Raw genomic sequence first — 17680 nt, 5'->3', positions numbered from 1 at the left:
CCGTCTCACTACACGGAAAGAACCCGGTACGTGCGCGCGCATGCGCAGTCGGGTCCCGGTGAACCCGGTAGCAACGTAACGAACAGAACGGCCGGAGCATACGGACTACTAAAACTCTCTAATAGGTGAACGCGAAGTTTTCCCGTGAGTGATTGTTTGGTTGTAGTCTGAGTTTGCACTTTGGCTTGCAGGTGGTTTTAGACTTTTCATCACATAAATACATTACTTAACTTGGCCAACTTGACTCGAAATGATTCGGTGTACAGCATGAGAAACCTTGAACACTGGTTTGTACCTACCAGCCGGAATAACTATGAGAATAATATGCTCAGCGTCATAACACCGAGATCACTCAACACTCTATATAAAAATGTTTACGTTTTTCCAATCCAAAAAATAAACGTTTTTCCAATCCAACCAATGTCGACATAGCAAATGTAACCCCAAACAACTCTTTATCAGTGTTTTTAGTGATGTTCACCTGACGGCATTTTTGTTACTTGCATTGCCCCTGCACTGTATTGTATAGAGTACTGTTTTTTCTATTATTATATATATGCATACGGTTGTGTCATTTTCACTTTGTACCGCGATTGTTTCTTTGTGTGTTGCGCTGCAATATTACGTTTTATATACCCAGAATGTACGACTTACACAAGTTGCAATCAAATGACGTACACGAAAATATTTGCTGCCGTATTTGCGTTGTACCCACTGTTGTCCAGGTCCAGGGGGTTGGAGTTTTGTCAAGCTGCAGTACTGCAGCATTTCTCCAAGCCCCTGATGTACTTGTACATGAAATAAACTGAATGTGAATCTGAATCTGAGCTATGCCCTTCACCTGCACGCTGTTTAGAGTTTTGATCGCAGCGGTTTTGACATCGACCCTTCTCCATTTGATTTAGCGCGAGGAAAGCTTTGCGTTCAACCATCGTCGTTGTTACATGGCGAGGTGCGTTGACTGTTCTGCCTAATTTTGCACGCGCGTGTGCCACTCTCCGAATCCTAACTGCGTCGACCGTGCCTGAACAGCTTCACAATCCAGCGAGTTTTGGTCTTTGTTTAAGAACAAGCTGGGCCTATTACTATCGCGCAGGACACCAGCCCATATCGGAAAAGGCGGCAAGAATGACATTGTAACTGACTACCCGCTGTAGAGAATCGCTGTTGCTCTAGAGGCAATCCAGCCGTGCCTGGGACTCGCCCCGCCACGGCGTGAAGCGGGGTGCGCCCCAGTTGCTATCCCGTGTCCCATCAATCGAGTCGCTTTCTCGTAAGGCAGACGTGAGAGTGCGAGCCGAGGCCTCGGCTTTGCCATGGCTCCACGCCTGTCACTGGCACTTCGAACACAGTAAAATCTTCCACACAAAGGGAATTTTATGCTACGTTCCGCACAGGGCGAAGAAAAGCAAAAAAAGTCCTCCTGAGCTTTCGCTGTATTGGAGGCATACACACAAAGGAAACAGGTGAGCTCTTCACCTAAGAGGCGTCAACGACTGAGAATGGGCCATATCCTTCCAGTCCGCAGTCGATAATATTAAAGGATTGAGTTCGTGTGTGGAAACACCAATGGTCATGTCCAAAGCAGCGTACAAAATCGCCATCGTCTGCCCAACACGGTCTCATGTCAGCGAAGTCGCGGAGCTTGCTCGTCGCTGCTGCCGTTTTGCTGGAGCGGAATTAAACCCCGCCGAGTTGTAGGGCTGCTGGCTGGGCGAGTGGATATCCAAGACTCCGGATTTTGCAGAGGCTGCAAGAGACCGCTACTTGGGAGTAAACATGACCCTAGGCGAAGCCAGTGCAGCCAGATGGCGACCTAGGCTATCGGCCGCGTAGTCAAAGTTTCAGCTCTCTAGAACGCACTACATTGCCTTAGTCGCCAGAGCTCGCGTCTGCAACGTCGTAGTCTACCCTTCTGCCCTATACTGGGCGCGATTCACCTCTGTCGACTCGAAATAAGAGAACAAGTTGCAGCGACACTGGGCGGTTTTCGTCAGGCGGTCTTTGTACGGGCCTATGAGGCGCGCAGACTTCTTGTGGGATCTAGACACCGGCGGTCGGGGTTTTTGTCCGCGTGGAGATTAAGCTCACAGTCTAGCGATTCATACACTACGGAGGCAAGTCTGACCCATTTCTTTGTAAAGCGCTCCAGTCCATCTGCTGTGGCCACATAGTGGCTAGTCACAACAGTCCAACTGGAGCGTGGCGTTCGAGCCGTCCATTTTGGTAAGCAAATCGCTGGCGCTATCCCCCTACTAGAACAGAAGTTATTATAAGGCTATTTTCGTACCGCTAAGACCCGTCGGGAATACAGCAACTATACAGCAACCCTCTCACAAAGCTCCTTCCCCCACACCTCTACCAACAACCTTCAGTTGAGACAGCTAAGCGGAGCGTACTGAAACATATCATGGGCCTGCCTATTCCGTCTGGGCCCAAAACTTTATTCTTCCGGTTCCACTGCTCGCATCACAGAACGAGTAACGTGGATTCTTTCTGCTGCGCGGCGCATGTTGCCGCTTATATGGAAGGCTGGAGATGACGGAGCACGGGTTCCTAGAATGCAGCACTGCTCGTAACTTCTGGGACGACGTGAAGGGATGTATTGGGGTCCGCTAGGACATTGACTGGTCGGGTCTCCAGCGCCTTTACGTATCGACAGATCACTCGGTGCTCTGCGAATGCGTGCTCACACTATAGCTACATTCCCTATGGCGAGCATGAAGGCATCCGGTGGAGTGCGCTCCCATCGCTAAGCCAGGGTGGAGGCATTTTGTGCAGAAGATAGAGTGTACTTTGAGTGCGCTTGCGGCGGCACCCGACTCGGACACTGAACTGGGCCACGCACTTGCCAGCATCTGCTGGGCCATGTTAGCCTTCACAACAAAGAGACCCGGGCGCTTTAGGTGCCTGTAAAAGCTGTGACTGGCCAAGTTGCGGCGGAATACGACCCCCTCTGCTCTTTTCCCGTTAAATAGCTCTCTATATTGTGCGAGTATAATTTCCCTTATGAAGGCAAACCCGCCAATCCAGATTATGTCACAAGCATCCCGTTTTTTCCGTCATAGATAGGTTACTGTGTCCCCTTGGGGTTACTTTCACCATTCACGTTTCCGCACAACAACTCTATCTTTCTTTGGACGCAAAGTGAAGCAGCAGGAATAAACAACAATAAAATAAAATAAATAAGACATGTGGCAACAAGCGGCATCCTCACCCGAACCTACCTGTATTTTAAGAATGTACTGATGTGTGCATTCATGTGTCCTTTCTCTGTATACTGAATATTTATTATGCAAACAAACCTATTTTTGTTGAAGAAAACCATGGCGGAATGGCGCATTGGGATAGACGTTAGGTTTATAGTGCGAGGAACCCAGGCTTGATTCCACGCAAGGAAAGCGTTTCTTAACGTTACAAAGGATCATCATCATCCTTACAAAAATTTGCCTTTCATCCAGTGCTTGTATGACGCAACATACGTCATGAATGATGCATAGAAATCTCTTTAAAAAGGCCGGAGAAACACTTTCAAAGAACGAGTCAAAAATAGGGAAAAAGACCCAACCATGTCACCCCCTCGTTTTTCATAAAAAATCACAGTTGGCGGAAGTTACACATTTTATTGTTTAGAGTATATTGAAAGGAAATAAAAAAGGGATCGTAGTTTGGAAGAGAAATATTTATTAATCTTCGAAAAAACATTTTCTGAACACAGAAAAAAACTAGCAGCAGCAAGAACTGGCCAACCATTTGGCGCCCTCCATTTGCATACAAATTCAAAATTTGGAAAAGATCATGATTAACTGTTAAACTAGTTTAACTCGAAATAATTGGTATAATAGCGAATCAAAAGCAAAACGAAAGAGGAAAATTTTACAAACGAGCACTGCGGAAGTAAAAAATATTCATCCGATACCTCTCCGCTAAAAAGAAACAATAAATAATCCCGGAAGAATATTTTGGAACCACAAAACAAACACTGAAAACGAGCAAACATCCTAACGCCATGCGTTTGCATATGAATGGAGTATTTGCGGATATAACTCATGTGATCTTTATCAAAGCGTAAATTTAGATAGTTATTTCACAAATTCCTCAGCAAACAAAAACAGAAGAAATAGAAATGTCTTTTACGATTATGAGCAAACAATATCAGAAATATTCATCTAATAATCTCGTGAAAAGACAAGGTCTCATACAGAAATCCTGCAAAATAACGACCGAAACACGAATCAAAATATCGTGAAAGTATATCAACTATGCCCAATACCTTGCATGTGCACAAAAATACCGAATCGGTGTTAGGGCACGTAATCGCTATAGGAGCGTAAATGTGCTTCACGGGCAAGGAGAAAAAGAGGAAAAGAAAAAAAGCCGACGTACTCGGCTACTGATAATTCAGTCTGGCTGCAACAATCACAATGAGGACAAGTGTCGTAAAACTTCTGCGCATTAGTTGACAATTCTCGAGATCTTTCCCATTCTGTGCGGTTATTGTTGCCTAATAAATATTCTACAGACCACGGTTTACCTGGAATGGCCAGTTTATATCCCCGCCATTTCCCAGCGTCGCCTAGGTCAGACACGCGGTGAGAGTGAATATTTTCATGTTTATTGCGTAAACAATAAATGTAAACTGAGGGACCATCCGTTGTTGGGGTTGGCGTTGTTGTCGGTGTGTGTAACGAAAAGCTTCTGCGAAACTTTTCGTTGCTCGAGGCGTTTAATAGCAGGCCTCTAAATTTGGCGGTGGCGAAGGATGGCCGGATGCGCCATTACACCGCATTTGAAGGGTGGGAACGGAACGATGTGGCCTACCGAACGAACAGGCTGGCAGCTGAATCCACCGCAGTCGTCAACGCAGGAACGAGTAGTGGACGCACAAGCAAAGAGTCGCACAATCAGCAAGAGGCAGACGGAAGCGATTCAAAAGCGTTTACGCTGTTGCGGATCGCGACTCAAAACGTTTGAACCAGCAAGAGAACGAAGCATTTCGACAACGTCAGGCGGTGGAAAAGAACTTCAGGCGTTCAGGTGGACTATAGTGCTGTCGCAGTCACTACCTATAGTACTTAAATGTCCTTAGGTTGGTTTGTGGTGGTTGCTGCCCTGCATGTTTCTACGCTGCTATCGACGCCATCTATAGAGCCGCAATGTTCTTTTTTTGCGAGAATCATTCGGTTGTGCATCAAAAGAATATTGGTATTTCCGCCTGTGTACTTATCCAGACTATTGACAGACTCCTTGTTTTCGCCCTGAAATTCTGGGAATTGAGGATTAGAATCCAGATGCTCTGAAATGCATAGTAGAGGCCACTAAATCGTATACACCCTTGACAGTGAAGCTCTACCTTCAAAAGGAGTCAGCAATGTTAGATACCCTGGTACACGACAAATCGCGTGAACGGTGATCAACTGCCAATTAATTCAGAAACATACCCATTCAAGGAAGCGTGGTTTCTAGGGTATTTCATTGACCATTCTTTCGTCTTTAGAAATGTTCTGCTATTGAAGAGGGCTGCGGATATACGTTTTGTGGAAATGAATTGTTTTCGTGATGACCTCTGCGCAGTTTTGCGAAAACGCCCACACGTAATATTTTGGAATAGGTTTCTTCTTTGCGTCATTAAAGACCAAAACAGTATTCCCGGATGAGTACAACACCTGAAACCGCCTTTTCCAAAATGCACGCGTATATTTACCGAACAAAAGACAATGCCCTAAGGTTGCGTTAACTGTCAGTTGTAAATTCTACCAATTTTTGAGTGCAACATCTTGTTACCAAATGAGTATTTCGAGCGCACGGGTAAATTGAAAATAATATGCCTAACCAAGAATTTATCATGAAGTTTAAATAGCCTTTCCGTAGAACGAGTTGGATAAACGAGTTTTTCCAAATCTTAGAGTTGTCCAACGTGAATTCTTGTCAATAAATTACGCGAAACTCGTCATAGAAAAAAATGTGTGGGTAGAGAATTACGAATATAACTGTAGATATTTGTGGCGATCGCATAAAAGAGTGAAGTACAAGCAAACAGAAACTCGTAAATACCAGCTCATACACAAGTAACTGACATGAATGTTTATTTTTGTTGCTTATATGAACCTTGAGAATGTGCGCACTTCGAAGTGCAGCTGGGGTTGTGAGACTTTATGTTCTTTCCCTGCGTAAAAAATACGCTGACAGTAAACACCGAACTGTATCAGAAAAACGTAATCGACACGCCGCCTAAAAATGCCATTCTATCCGCGCACAAGACGTCACGCTAGGTGTTTTTTTTTTTCAGATACAAAAAATGCTAGTAGTGCACATTTTGCTGACCAATATCTAATGTCCATTCTCCGCTTCTTTCTATGGTCTATCTAGAAACGTATTCCATTGAAGATCAAGACATTCAGGATGAAATAGGTGAGCCTTTTTTCGGATTATCTATTCATTGTGCAGACATTTTCTTAAAGCGAGAAATGCGAGGGGACTACTTGTGGAAGAAAATAAAATAATGAATGATACCATCTCAAAGAAAAGATTTCAACAAAATCAAACGGCTAATGTGAAAACCCCATGCAATCCGTATCATTGCATGATGACAGCACCAGACGTTCCTAAACGAGTGCATAAAAATACCAACCTGCCCAGGCTACTCATTCCTGTCAGCTTTCACGAGAGATGGTACTGGCGTGTCCGGTCGACATCTTTACTTTCACAAAAAGATTATATATAGCTCCTAGTGCACACAGAAAAACATATGGGAATTTATTTCGTGCAAAAAAAATTTCCTTCCTCAAAAAAATTCCAGAATTCGCCTCGGGTAACTGGCGCGTTCAGGGGCTCGCGGAAAATTTGAAACTTGTGCCGCTGTAAAAGAAAAACTACTGCAGCTATCACCCTAGTTCTTTTTCTGTGAGCACTTTGCACACTATCAAATCATTTAACGTATTCGTGTTTGGCATGCAGAGTAAATGTTTTCAATGAAAATTCCGGAATTGAAACAATTTTTGAAAATTGCTCAAATGCGGGGGCTTATTCCTCTGCATCTAAACAATGTGGGTTGTTCAAAGTAATACTGTTATTCGTCTATTGTTGTTCCATCTAACTGCCAATTTCAGTTTATGAGGTCGAGATGGTTGAATTTCCGAAAAGCACTCTTGTGCGGCTATGTAACGCATTTGGTATGCGTATATTTTGAAAGCCAATTAAAAATGGCCATCTTCGATTTTTCTAAACTTTTCACAGAATAAAGCTATATAACTGCGCGGTAACACGGGGGCACAGAAATAGGCGCATATAATAGAGAATGCCGTGCAAAAAAAAACAATTGATTTTTATTTAGGAAGCATGTAATTTATAAGAACAGCCAAATCTTCGCTCCTGCAGACACTCACCGCGTCGTACACTCAAATGAAAAGTGTATTTCAAAATGTTAGGCTCAACACGGCTGTCGTGCTTCGACACCTAAGGGAACCCTTCTTTAACTCCCCCTCCCTGGCTTAACCAAAATCAAGAAGTGCGATCTCGTTCTAGTGAAGATCAATGGACGGACGGCTTAAACACTTTTTGTGGGTTTTGTGCATGTAACAGCCCTGCATGATTTCTCTTGACGAGGGGACTTCGTTTTTAAACAGCATGGTTGTCGGGTAGAGTAGTGGACTCAATGCGTAGTCCCGGCAATACTTGCAGTGGGCCGCTGAGTGCGCGCTGATGGTGAGTCCTTCAATATTGTAATGATGTTCGCTCACCCTTTTGTTGAAACGCCTCCCGGTCTCTCCGATATGCATCCGTCCGCGTGCAAGAGGACTGTTGTGCGCGAAACCGCATGCGCAATTGACGAACCTGTCCACATGTTTTTCGGGCACGCTGACTGCAGGGGATTTCTCCTTGCAATCGGTTTTTATCAGCCTGACACGCGCCGCTGTGCCTGCTCCGTGCCGAGAAAACCACCTTGGTTCGGTACCGGGTTCCAACCTTCTTTGGCTGGTGCGAAAGGCCATGAATGTCCTTTCAAATCAAGATTGCCTCCTACACCTCGCACTTTCCCACATTAATGCCCGATATTGAGATATTACCCATATGTTTATTCACGACTCATCGACGCGTCACGGTTGTTAGTCTCGCGTGCTCATTTCGCCAACCGTCCCATCACATTACTAGAGCTTTGAGCGGGAAAATTGTAATCCATGTCGGTTGATCTTCGGGAAATAAAGAAGCCCTCAGCTACATTTTTCGGGAGAAACCCGCACAATTGGTCATGTTGCCGGACTTGAGGGCGGAAACCAAACATTACTTCGTGCCAGCTGCTCCAGCTTTCATGAGCATGTGTCCCGCGAAGTCACCTACATGCCCCAGCTCTCCTAGCTCGCCGAGCACCGTGTGACCTTACAATGGATACCTTTACTATGCAGATTCCCTGAAACGAGAAAGCGGATGAGGCAGGTGGCAGAGAGAGAGAGAGAGAGAGAGAGAGAGGGAGAGAGAGAGAGATAATACTTTATTTCCTTTCAAAAGGGAAGGGGAAACGGGGTTGGTGGGGAGGCTAAGAGCCGCCTCGTTCCAGGCAGCTTCTGGTGGCCTTCAAGATGAAGTCCGCCAGGCTCCTCTGCTCCTCCAATTTGGCTGCAGTAGTCAGCCACTCTCTAATGTGATGTGCCCTAATTGGCTTGGTGTCTGGGCAGACCCACAGGATGTGGGTTTGATCCTGCGGCACCTTACAGCGTGCACAGTTCCGGAGGGGTGTCTGTATATGGTTTCTGTACAGGTGAAGTAGAGCTAGTGTGAGAAGCGTGTTTGTCTGGGCTTGACGAAGGGTAACCTGTTCCTGCCGGGTCAGTCTGGGATGAGGTGACGGCAGACGTCTCTTATCGGGTAGGTAGGTCTTTAGTGTGAGGGTAGGAGGACTAGGGTTCTGGACTTGGTCAGTGATGTCGGGAGCCCGGAGAACGGTTTCGCGGGCGAGCAGGTCAGCTCCTTCATTCCACGACATGCCAGTGTGCCCAGGGATCTAGTACAGCCTAACTGGTCCTTTGACGGCAGAAAAAAGGGGTAACGCACTTGGATGGCTAGTGCTTTGGCCCAGCAGGTGGCAGAGGGCTACAGCTCCAAAACGCAAGAAACATTTTCTTCAAAAAGCACAGGGAAACGCCGCATGTATAAGCATTGCCTAACGCGTGAGCGAAAAATGGCCAAACAGCCACTTTCCTGTGGCTCTCTTCTACCCTTTCCCGCTCCGTAGCCTTGCGGCCTTCCTGCGTGCTTTCATGACCGCCGGCCAGCGCCGCTTCCCAGAAACTATGCAAAATAGTTGAAAGTTTGCTTAGCGTTCCCCAGGCGGAGCTCCTACGCCTTCTTGCTTTTCACCATGCCTGTCTCTCTTGGCCTGTCGTTGATAAAACCGCCTTTGCCCCGGAGCACAACCACTTGTGCTGCCGCAGGCTGATGCTGGCTTCGCGCGCTTACTTTCTTGGATCCCGGGCCTTTAAATGTTCTGGGTGTGGCATCCCCTCTCTGTCAACTTGGTATTTTTGTCCCCGCTGTTCGCAATCCGCATCGGTACGAACTCTAAATATTGACGACTGTACTGTAGAAGCTCCCGGAGAGCGTGGCGAGCCCCTCATCTGCTTATCCTTTTGTTTTCTACAATCTTCTAAAATTTACAAGCACGTAATATTTCTAGAAAATAACGGTAGAAGTAAGCGCCTGGACAAAAAATGTGCACGCAATTTTTTCTTCCCTAAATCCTCCAGAGAGAAACATATCAGTAAAATAATGGCTGTACAATCCGAAAATATCGTTTTTCTGTTCGCTATTTGTCTACCCGACAATTAATATGCTGTTACATTATTTCAGTTCCGCCTTCGTCAGTTATCTTTGGAAAAATGCAGCAATATATGAAGCGAACGACACGTTGAACCAGATCCTCAGTGCGCCCCAGAACTAGCGCCCTGTCGCGGCTAAGATGTGAGCGAAACGGCTGTTGAAACCCAACAGCAAGCTGACAGACATACGACGTGAAAGTGGGTGCAGCGTTCTCGACTCGCCAGCAGTGACGTAAGGTGCGATGTCCGCCGGCGCGCGCCACACAGCGGATGGGTGCCTGAACTAAGCGTCCCTGCCCTTCCCATTGCAAAGAGGGTGACGCGTTAGGCAATGTTTATAAAGGCGGCGTTGCATAGGGCCGCAATGCTAGCGATTGATCTTGCCGTGGAAGAACTAACCCGCTTCTGGTCATTCCCTTAAAATTGGCACCACTTTCTGCACCGTATAGACTCTCGTCGAAGAATGAGGCTACCAGAGCGGATTCCACGTCGGATTGAGACTCTTAGCCACTGATTGCGTCTCAACGCCGAACTCAAGAACTCCCACCGCCAAAGCCTCTCTGAAAGCACAAATCATTACCGTGACAACTACAGATTTGCGGGGGGATATGCGCACACCTTGCTAGAGTGTCCGCCATACAGCCAGGAAAGAAATCACCTTGCACAGAAGATTGCGTAGCTCAAATACATATCTGTATATTTGAAACCTTATTTTAGATCCTGGCCCTGTCCATCACTTCAGCGAAAAGCATTGGTTGCATTATATGATTATTTACACATTGGCGTAGCAGAGACACTCAAGAAGTACATATCCTTACATGTGAGACAATATGTACTGTTTCGTGACCCATCCAAGTCCTCAAGGTTACATTTTTATAGCAGAACTGTTTAGGCTTTCGTCAGTCTGTGCGGATAAGTAGCGAGCTAACATTCCGCTGGGCAAAGCGGACAGAAAAAAATGCTAGGACAAGAGGTGGGATTGACAGTGAGAACGAAGTGAGGGCCCCACTAGCAGGTGTTCGAAGTGCCCGCTTCAAGAAAGAAAAAAAGCTCCCGATAGTCGAAATCGAACCAGGGTCCTTGAATTACGAAACCGGCGTATTTGGATTAAGCTATCATCGCACTCAAGCCACACAGGATTCCTTTTGGTTAGTAGCACGGACGTTGTCCTTGAAATTTTGCTACGTTGAACTATAGTTGGCTTCGGACTTTGGAAGTTTAGATTTTAGACTTTAGGAGGGTGGATGGCGGGCTTTGATTTAACTTAGTTCTAATAGAGAACTAATAGAACTACCTTTCCCTTAAGAAAGGGGCAAACCTAAGAAAAGCCCAATTAAATCTCGCGAAGACCACCAGCCGCGCTCTCTTCTCAGTTTCTCCACCTGAATTGGGAAGGGGGCCAAATTTTTTCATCTCCCCCTTGTTTCTCTCTCTCTCTTCTGCTCTTCTTCCTATAGGGCTTTTATACCCTTCTCCCCATACCCCCAGAGTAGCATGTAGGCGGCAGCATTCCGGCAAACCTGTCTGCTTTCATCTAATAAAGAGCTCTCTCTCTCACAATCTCTCTCCCTCTTTCTCTAAGGCGAAAGTCTAAGTGGCTCCAATGCGCGAAACCTCGTTGCAGTTCTCGGGTTCAGAGGATAGCCACCGCTGTGAGCGGTAAATGAAAACATCATGTGGGATTTGATGGGATTTTAGTTACGGTATCCAGAGTAAAATCCCAAACGCTACCTTTGTTTTTCTTTTGTAGTTCTTCTTGGCTGTTAACTTACAAGCTTACATGTGACTTGTTAAAAAGCATAACCCTTTTTATAGGAAGCTATAAGTTTGAACTTTGCTAGGCGTATCGTTAGGGGGTAGCATGGTCATGCGTTCAAGGGCTTTAAAACAGAATATGCTTCGGCTTTTGGCTCCTTCTTCAGACTCACACGTCTATCAGCAAAATCCAAGCAGACAGAAAAAGAAGTATATAAGAAAGAATGGGGAGGGCTGCTGCAGGCAGTCATCACAGTGCAAGCGTACATTCCGAGCGGGCAGCGAGGGAGCATCGTGTTCCTATTTCAGCATTCGAGGAAACATTCGACGCACAACACACACACAATTATCCAGTTGGTTAGAACATATATATAAACACTGCTGCGGTGGTGTCTTCGGAGCAACAAATCCGACGGGGCCCCACTGAACCCTGGAGGCTCGTCTGAAGCCGGTTACGGCAATCGCCTTAGGTTCCTGGTAACGGGATTCAGTAGCTTCGCGTGATTCATTAGAGAAACGCAGGCGAACTAGAACTCCGTGTACGTGTGTCGCCGACGCTTCTCTCTTCTCCTTTTTTGTGTTGGCTTCAGCTGCCTACAGTAAGTGCAACAACCACTGCGCTATCTGTGCGCCTTGCCACTGGTGGCATAAATGTTGTTGTCTTTGTTCCTTTTTTTGTTGCATCTACCCACTTGGGGGACTGGTCAGGATTGTAAAGATTTGAGGAGAAAGTATGCCGGCTATATATGATTCAAAGGCCTCAGATGAAATTGATAGGTAAATAAAAGTTGGAAAGTACCGCAAGCCGCGTGGCACCTGAACCTGATGGCATTTGAGTAGAACAGGTGTGCACCAGCCAAGGTGGCTGCCTGACTCGAGCAAACCTGTAGCCTGGGCCGATCAGCGTGCTGACGTAATTCGAGTGATAAGCCGAACACAAAAGCGCAGAAACAGACCTAAACAGGAAATAACTGAACAGGAACCAGCTTAAGTAGTGAAGATCAAACCAAAAAAAAAAAGAAACGAAAGAAACTAAATACATGCAAATACGAAGTAGCAGTAAAGACTTTTTTTAAAGTATCGCCAGGACTTCAAATCACGTATACGTTTCACTTATGGCAACTGCACTGAAATTTCTTTAATTCGAAAAGAATAAAAAAATGTAAATTTTAAATAAGTTAAGATATCGGGCGAAGGAATAAGCCTGATACCCACATGTCACTTTAAATGCAAGTGTTAACGTTTACACCTGCCTCAGAGACGTCAAAACAAATTCCCGTTCGCCAGTGGCCTAGAAGATCAACCTCTCCCATACGCTTCTCCGGAGACAGGCCAATTCATTGGCTAGCGCATTGAGTGGCCCTACTAAAGTGTACAGACCTTATGGTGCCTAGGCATGCACCACCTGGTATTTTCCTCCATTGTAACAAAGCAAGGAGGGGTTTGGATTTTGCCATGAAATCAGAAGTAATTAATCACAGGCCTTCAATAAAATCAGCCTTGTTTCTTTGAGCTACCGTCAAATAAAGAAAGCGTAGGATTGGTTGCCCGATATTTTTTCTGGTGGGCGTCAAAAAATAAACAGTTACGGCTGGAGGTCGGCGCGATAGTCTAAACGGACATTGTGTTCCACGAAAGCAATCGTCATGCGATTATGTTCAGTAGAGCCCTAGCAAGCGAATTATTTCTCCTAAGGTCACATTAGCTGTTTAATATTAGCATAGGTATGAACACTTAACACCGCATATGAAGCAAGCTAGATTTAAAATCGCGTCAGGCAGATCACAGATTACATTCCGCGAGCGCACCTAACGACAGTGCTGGAAAAGAAACAGCAAAAAATGCCGCGGCTTGTACTATTGGTGCAAGAATGGAGAAACGACACACATGGGGGTTGACCAAGCACCTCCCCACACTGGCAGCGGATCCCAGGAGAGGGGGAGTAGCCGGACCCAGCATTGCAAACCCGTTTTGGACGGCACTGAAAAGCACAGACCATTGAAGTCTGAAAGTATGGTGATTGCAAATCAGCCACAAAGCGGTATAAAATGATGATGGCAACTGGGAGATTTCCCAAGTGGGGAAAGAAAGAGTAAGAAGAAGAGGAGGTGGAAGCCGTCGGTGAGGCCGGGTGCGACTCGCTGGCGCATCTGCAAGGACTATTAGTCACATTGGGAGGCCTAGGATTAGCCGGGACCTCGTGGCCTCGGGAGGGCACCTGAACGCGCCATCTCGCGTGGCTCCATCCCTCTGTGGAACCATCAGCCTTCATCAATAATAGAAGACCCATCGTTGCAGGGCGAGGCCGAGAAACGTCGCACTACGAGGACCTCAAGGGTGACTGGACGCGTCACTGCGTGCGAGTTCGGACGGTCCAACGAAGAACCACCTTGGGTTCAAGAGTAGTTGCTTCGAGGGCCGCAACACAAATCTCCTGCCTGCCCGTTACGCTCCTACGTCACCAAAGCCTGCTCCTCCGCGATTGCGTGGACAAGCGATGGGCTTTACACCACGACCACTCGCGAGAATGCTTTCGTTTGTTTTCGCGGCACTCTGACGGGCCCCTGGACAGGTTTACGCTACTATATGCATCGAGCGCTTCAATGACTGCGGGGAGGGATGATATTGGAATTTTCTTCACCTGATTCGCGTTGGTGTAAATATTTCTCTAGTTGCTTTTTAATCCCGTTTTCGGTAAGTGCAAATATAGTCTTCCCTTCATTCAGCTCTGATCATTCAGTACCGTGCAGTTTCCATGGCCATACCCATTCTGTGTTTCCTCGCTACACAGCAACAGGAGTCTCCCTTCACTCTCCACATGTTTATCCATTACAAATTATTTTCATCCTTTTCGACGTCGTATTCCCACACCACATCCACGTAGGCCAAATCATCTTGTAGCACGTTCTCGCCTTGGTGGACCTCCACTTGTTTGTTAGCTGGTCCGGTGGACGTCTCCACGTGTGAATTGTGAAGGGATGGCTTGACAGATTCGTCCTCGTCGTCTTGGGAGCAGCGGATCCGTTTCGCGCCTGTCACTAACACCGACGACGACGAAGGTGGGAGCTCCTCATGCGGCGTAAGCCCACGCGCAAGCCTGGCGACGCTGTGCCCTCGCTGCGAGGCACGCGGTAACATGCCCTCCGTATTTTCTCTGTACGCCAGACCCCTTTGTTTCGGCCAAGACAGCCATGCTGTTAAAGCATAAAACAACTCTAAGCCACGTCGTTATATTTACACGCCGTAATATTGAGAACGGAATAAAACAAGATCTTTCAAATACTCCTTCGCTTTACCACTTCCAATCCAGCGCTCAATATTTGTTTCATTTTCGTTGGAAAGGCCCGCATGTTTGAAAAATCTAACGACCTAACAATAACTAATCCTATGTGTCATTATAATCATCTTAGCGACACATTTCTTTCCAACTAAATGCACAACACTCAAACAAACCGTCGTAGTTGTAGTGTCAAATATATCTGAAGGAACTGTATAAAAGTTAAATGAACAACCTAAATTGCTTCTGAGATAGACGTCATTTTTCCGAAATAACCGAATTAACCATTTACATGCGCAGAATGCGTGATTTAGTTTTCATAAAAGAAAATGGTATGTCCAAAGCAAGTAAAAAATGGATATATCTGTCTCGAAGTTAATCAGAAAACAGTAATATACCTGTACCTTTTCTGTGCCAAGTTATTCTACGGTCACTTCACTTCTTCCTGTGAGGTAACGTCCGGAAGTAAAGCGCCATTCGGCAGTTTTCGTACTGCGGTTTGGGGACCTGCCCAGAAAAGACGAGCTGGCAGAGAAACGGGCAATTGGATTTTCGCAGCTTACTTATACGGCAGTCCCTACGAGAGAAAACACCACAGGCAGGTCAACAAGCAGTTCTCTGGTTCCGCCGGTTAACACCCCTTACAACCCTCCAAATGCATCCGCCATATCCGCCATGGTATCCTCCCTTTCGTCGGCAGCAGAAACTTGCTCTTTGACCATAATCCTGGCAGTGGTGTCGTAGCCGTATAACAGATCGGGCCGCTTACACGGTGACTCAACCAATGCGTGTGCCACGCGCTTTTCTACGATTGTACCATTTTCCCGTGTAGCCAAGGTGGCAGGCATGCTGCAATCGCCACTAACTTCGCTTGATCTCCTGGAAATCCTCCAAGCGGTTGGGTGTAATGGCATCTCCATGCGACGCATAGGTGGTATAACTCCGAGAGAAGGCTCGCGTTCTGGAGAGTGCAAGAAACGCAAAATATAAGAGATAGAGTTGACGAGCCGGTCAGCCAAAGTCGTCGTCTTTCACATTCATGTTTGAATGAGTGTTTACCTCCCCAATTTGAAAGTATTTCACCTTTCTGGGAGTAACGTAGTGCTCGTTGGTGCCTACCGTTATTAATCACTGCATACGCTCAGCTTCATATAATTTTGCAGGCCAAAACTGTTGCCAGTCCTCAATCCCTTCCGGGAGTCCTAAAGTACAATCACCAAAAAATGCAGCATTTGCGAACCATTTCAGAGAGGAATCTCTGATGATAAGGCTGTAACAGCCGGGCTTCTAATGCGCTCGGTGACAGAATTTCGTTTGGAAATTCTTTGAGCTGCGAGTTTAGCATAACCTCTTATTGGGCTTAAGTTTTTTTTTAATGCGTGCACTCCCAACACCTGCTTGTGGGCTCCTCACTTCCTCGTCACTTTCAATCTTCTTGTCCTAGGCGTTTTGCCCTGTTCGCTTCGCCGAGCGCAATTGTCCGTTAACAATCCGCAGGGAATGAAGAAAGCTTAACCAGCTCTGCCGTTGGAAACATGGACATGAATATTTACGTGGGTGGCATAAATTTTGAGATTGTCCCACTTTGAGACGATATTGTCGCGAAGACAAGGACGATGCAGTTGTCTTGAATGAGAAACACGTTTATTGGAGCGAACTTGTGCTCCCCTAACAACTCAAAAGAATACAGAGGCGGCGAAGCAGCGGTCAACAAAGTGACTTGCACAGGCGAGTGTCGTCGAATCGAATGCCCCGGCGTCCGCACTGCAGGCTTTTTATCTTTGGGCGCGCGTGGTTCTCGAAACGTCGATTCGCATCGAGAACATAGTAGACCCAAGAAGATTATTCTGGGCTGTTCACGTTAGATGGGAATGCTCTCCCTATCACAACAGATAACACATGCGGCACAGAAAGAAAGAATGAAACACGCGCTTCCCTTGGCGCAGAGATAACACAGACCGGCGCAGCCGGGCGGTAAAAGCAAAACACAAATAAACAAACCCAATCTATGGTTCGCGGCATTACCCCCCCCCCCCTCTAAGAGTGCATCGACCCGATGCTAACATAAGTGACAGTCCGAACAAATGAAAATAAAAGTTCGTCATCGTCCGTAGAAAGGTTTTAAGCGAACCACGCGGACGACTTCAGGCCGTGTGCGTTGTCGTGATGTGCCGGAGTCACCATCGGGGATCACTTCGTAGGTAAGTTGGCCAACACGTCGTAGAATCTGGTAGGGTCCGAAATACCGTCGCAGGAGCTTCTCACTGAGTCCGCGTCGTCGGATGGGAGTCCAAAGCCACACACGATCCCCTGGTTGGTACTCGGCGTCTCGGCGTCGGAGGTTGTAGCGGCCCGCATCCACCAGCTGCTGGTCCGTTATACGAACTCGAGCGAGCTGGCGGGCCTCCTCCGCACGCTGAAGATATCCGTGGACGTCGGCGTTGAGGTCGTCGTCTTCTACGTGCGGAAGCATGGCGTCGAGCATCGTAGTCGGCCTTCTACCGTAGACAAGCTCGAACGGCGTCAGCTGCGTCGTCTCCTGGATAGCCGTGTTGTACGCAAACGTGAAATACGGGAGCACTTCGTCCCAAGTCTTATGTTCAACGTCAACGTACATTGACAGCATATCTGCGATTGTCTTGTGCAGACGTTCTGTTAGTCCGTTTGTTTGGGGGTGGTACGCCGTCGTTCTTCGGTGATCCGTGTAGCTGTAGCGTAATACTCCTTGCATCAGCTCCGCAGTAAATGCCGTTCCGCGGTCGGTGATTAGGACTTCCTGGGTTCCATGTCGCAGCACAACTTGGCTTATAAAGAACTTTGCCACTTCTTGTGCAGT

At 46.8% G+C, this 17680-nt stretch overlaps 1 long non-coding RNA gene across 1 annotated transcript in view; it reads left to right on the top strand.

The window, feature by feature from the left end:
- Window positions 1–17680, top strand: part of LOC144141661 (uncharacterized) — a 60768-nt gene that overhangs the window by 20265 nt on the left and 22823 nt on the right. The window contains exon 3 of the long non-coding RNA XR_013316667.1: window positions 6370–6411. This is a non-coding gene — a long non-coding RNA (uncharacterized LOC144141661). The remainder of the gene's footprint in view (window positions 1–6369; window positions 6412–17680) is intronic.

The sequence above is a fragment of the Haemaphysalis longicornis genome, unplaced genomic scaffold, assembly GCF_048455015.1.
Source record: "Haemaphysalis longicornis isolate Haplotype H1 unplaced genomic scaffold, Haemaphysalis longicornis Haplotype H1 scaffold_6, whole genome shotgun sequence".
Lineage (NCBI taxonomy): Eukaryota > Metazoa > Arthropoda > Arachnida > Ixodida > Ixodidae > Haemaphysalis > Haemaphysalis longicornis.
Note: the sequence above shows the minus strand (reverse complement) of the source record. Positions and strands in the feature narration are given on the sequence as shown.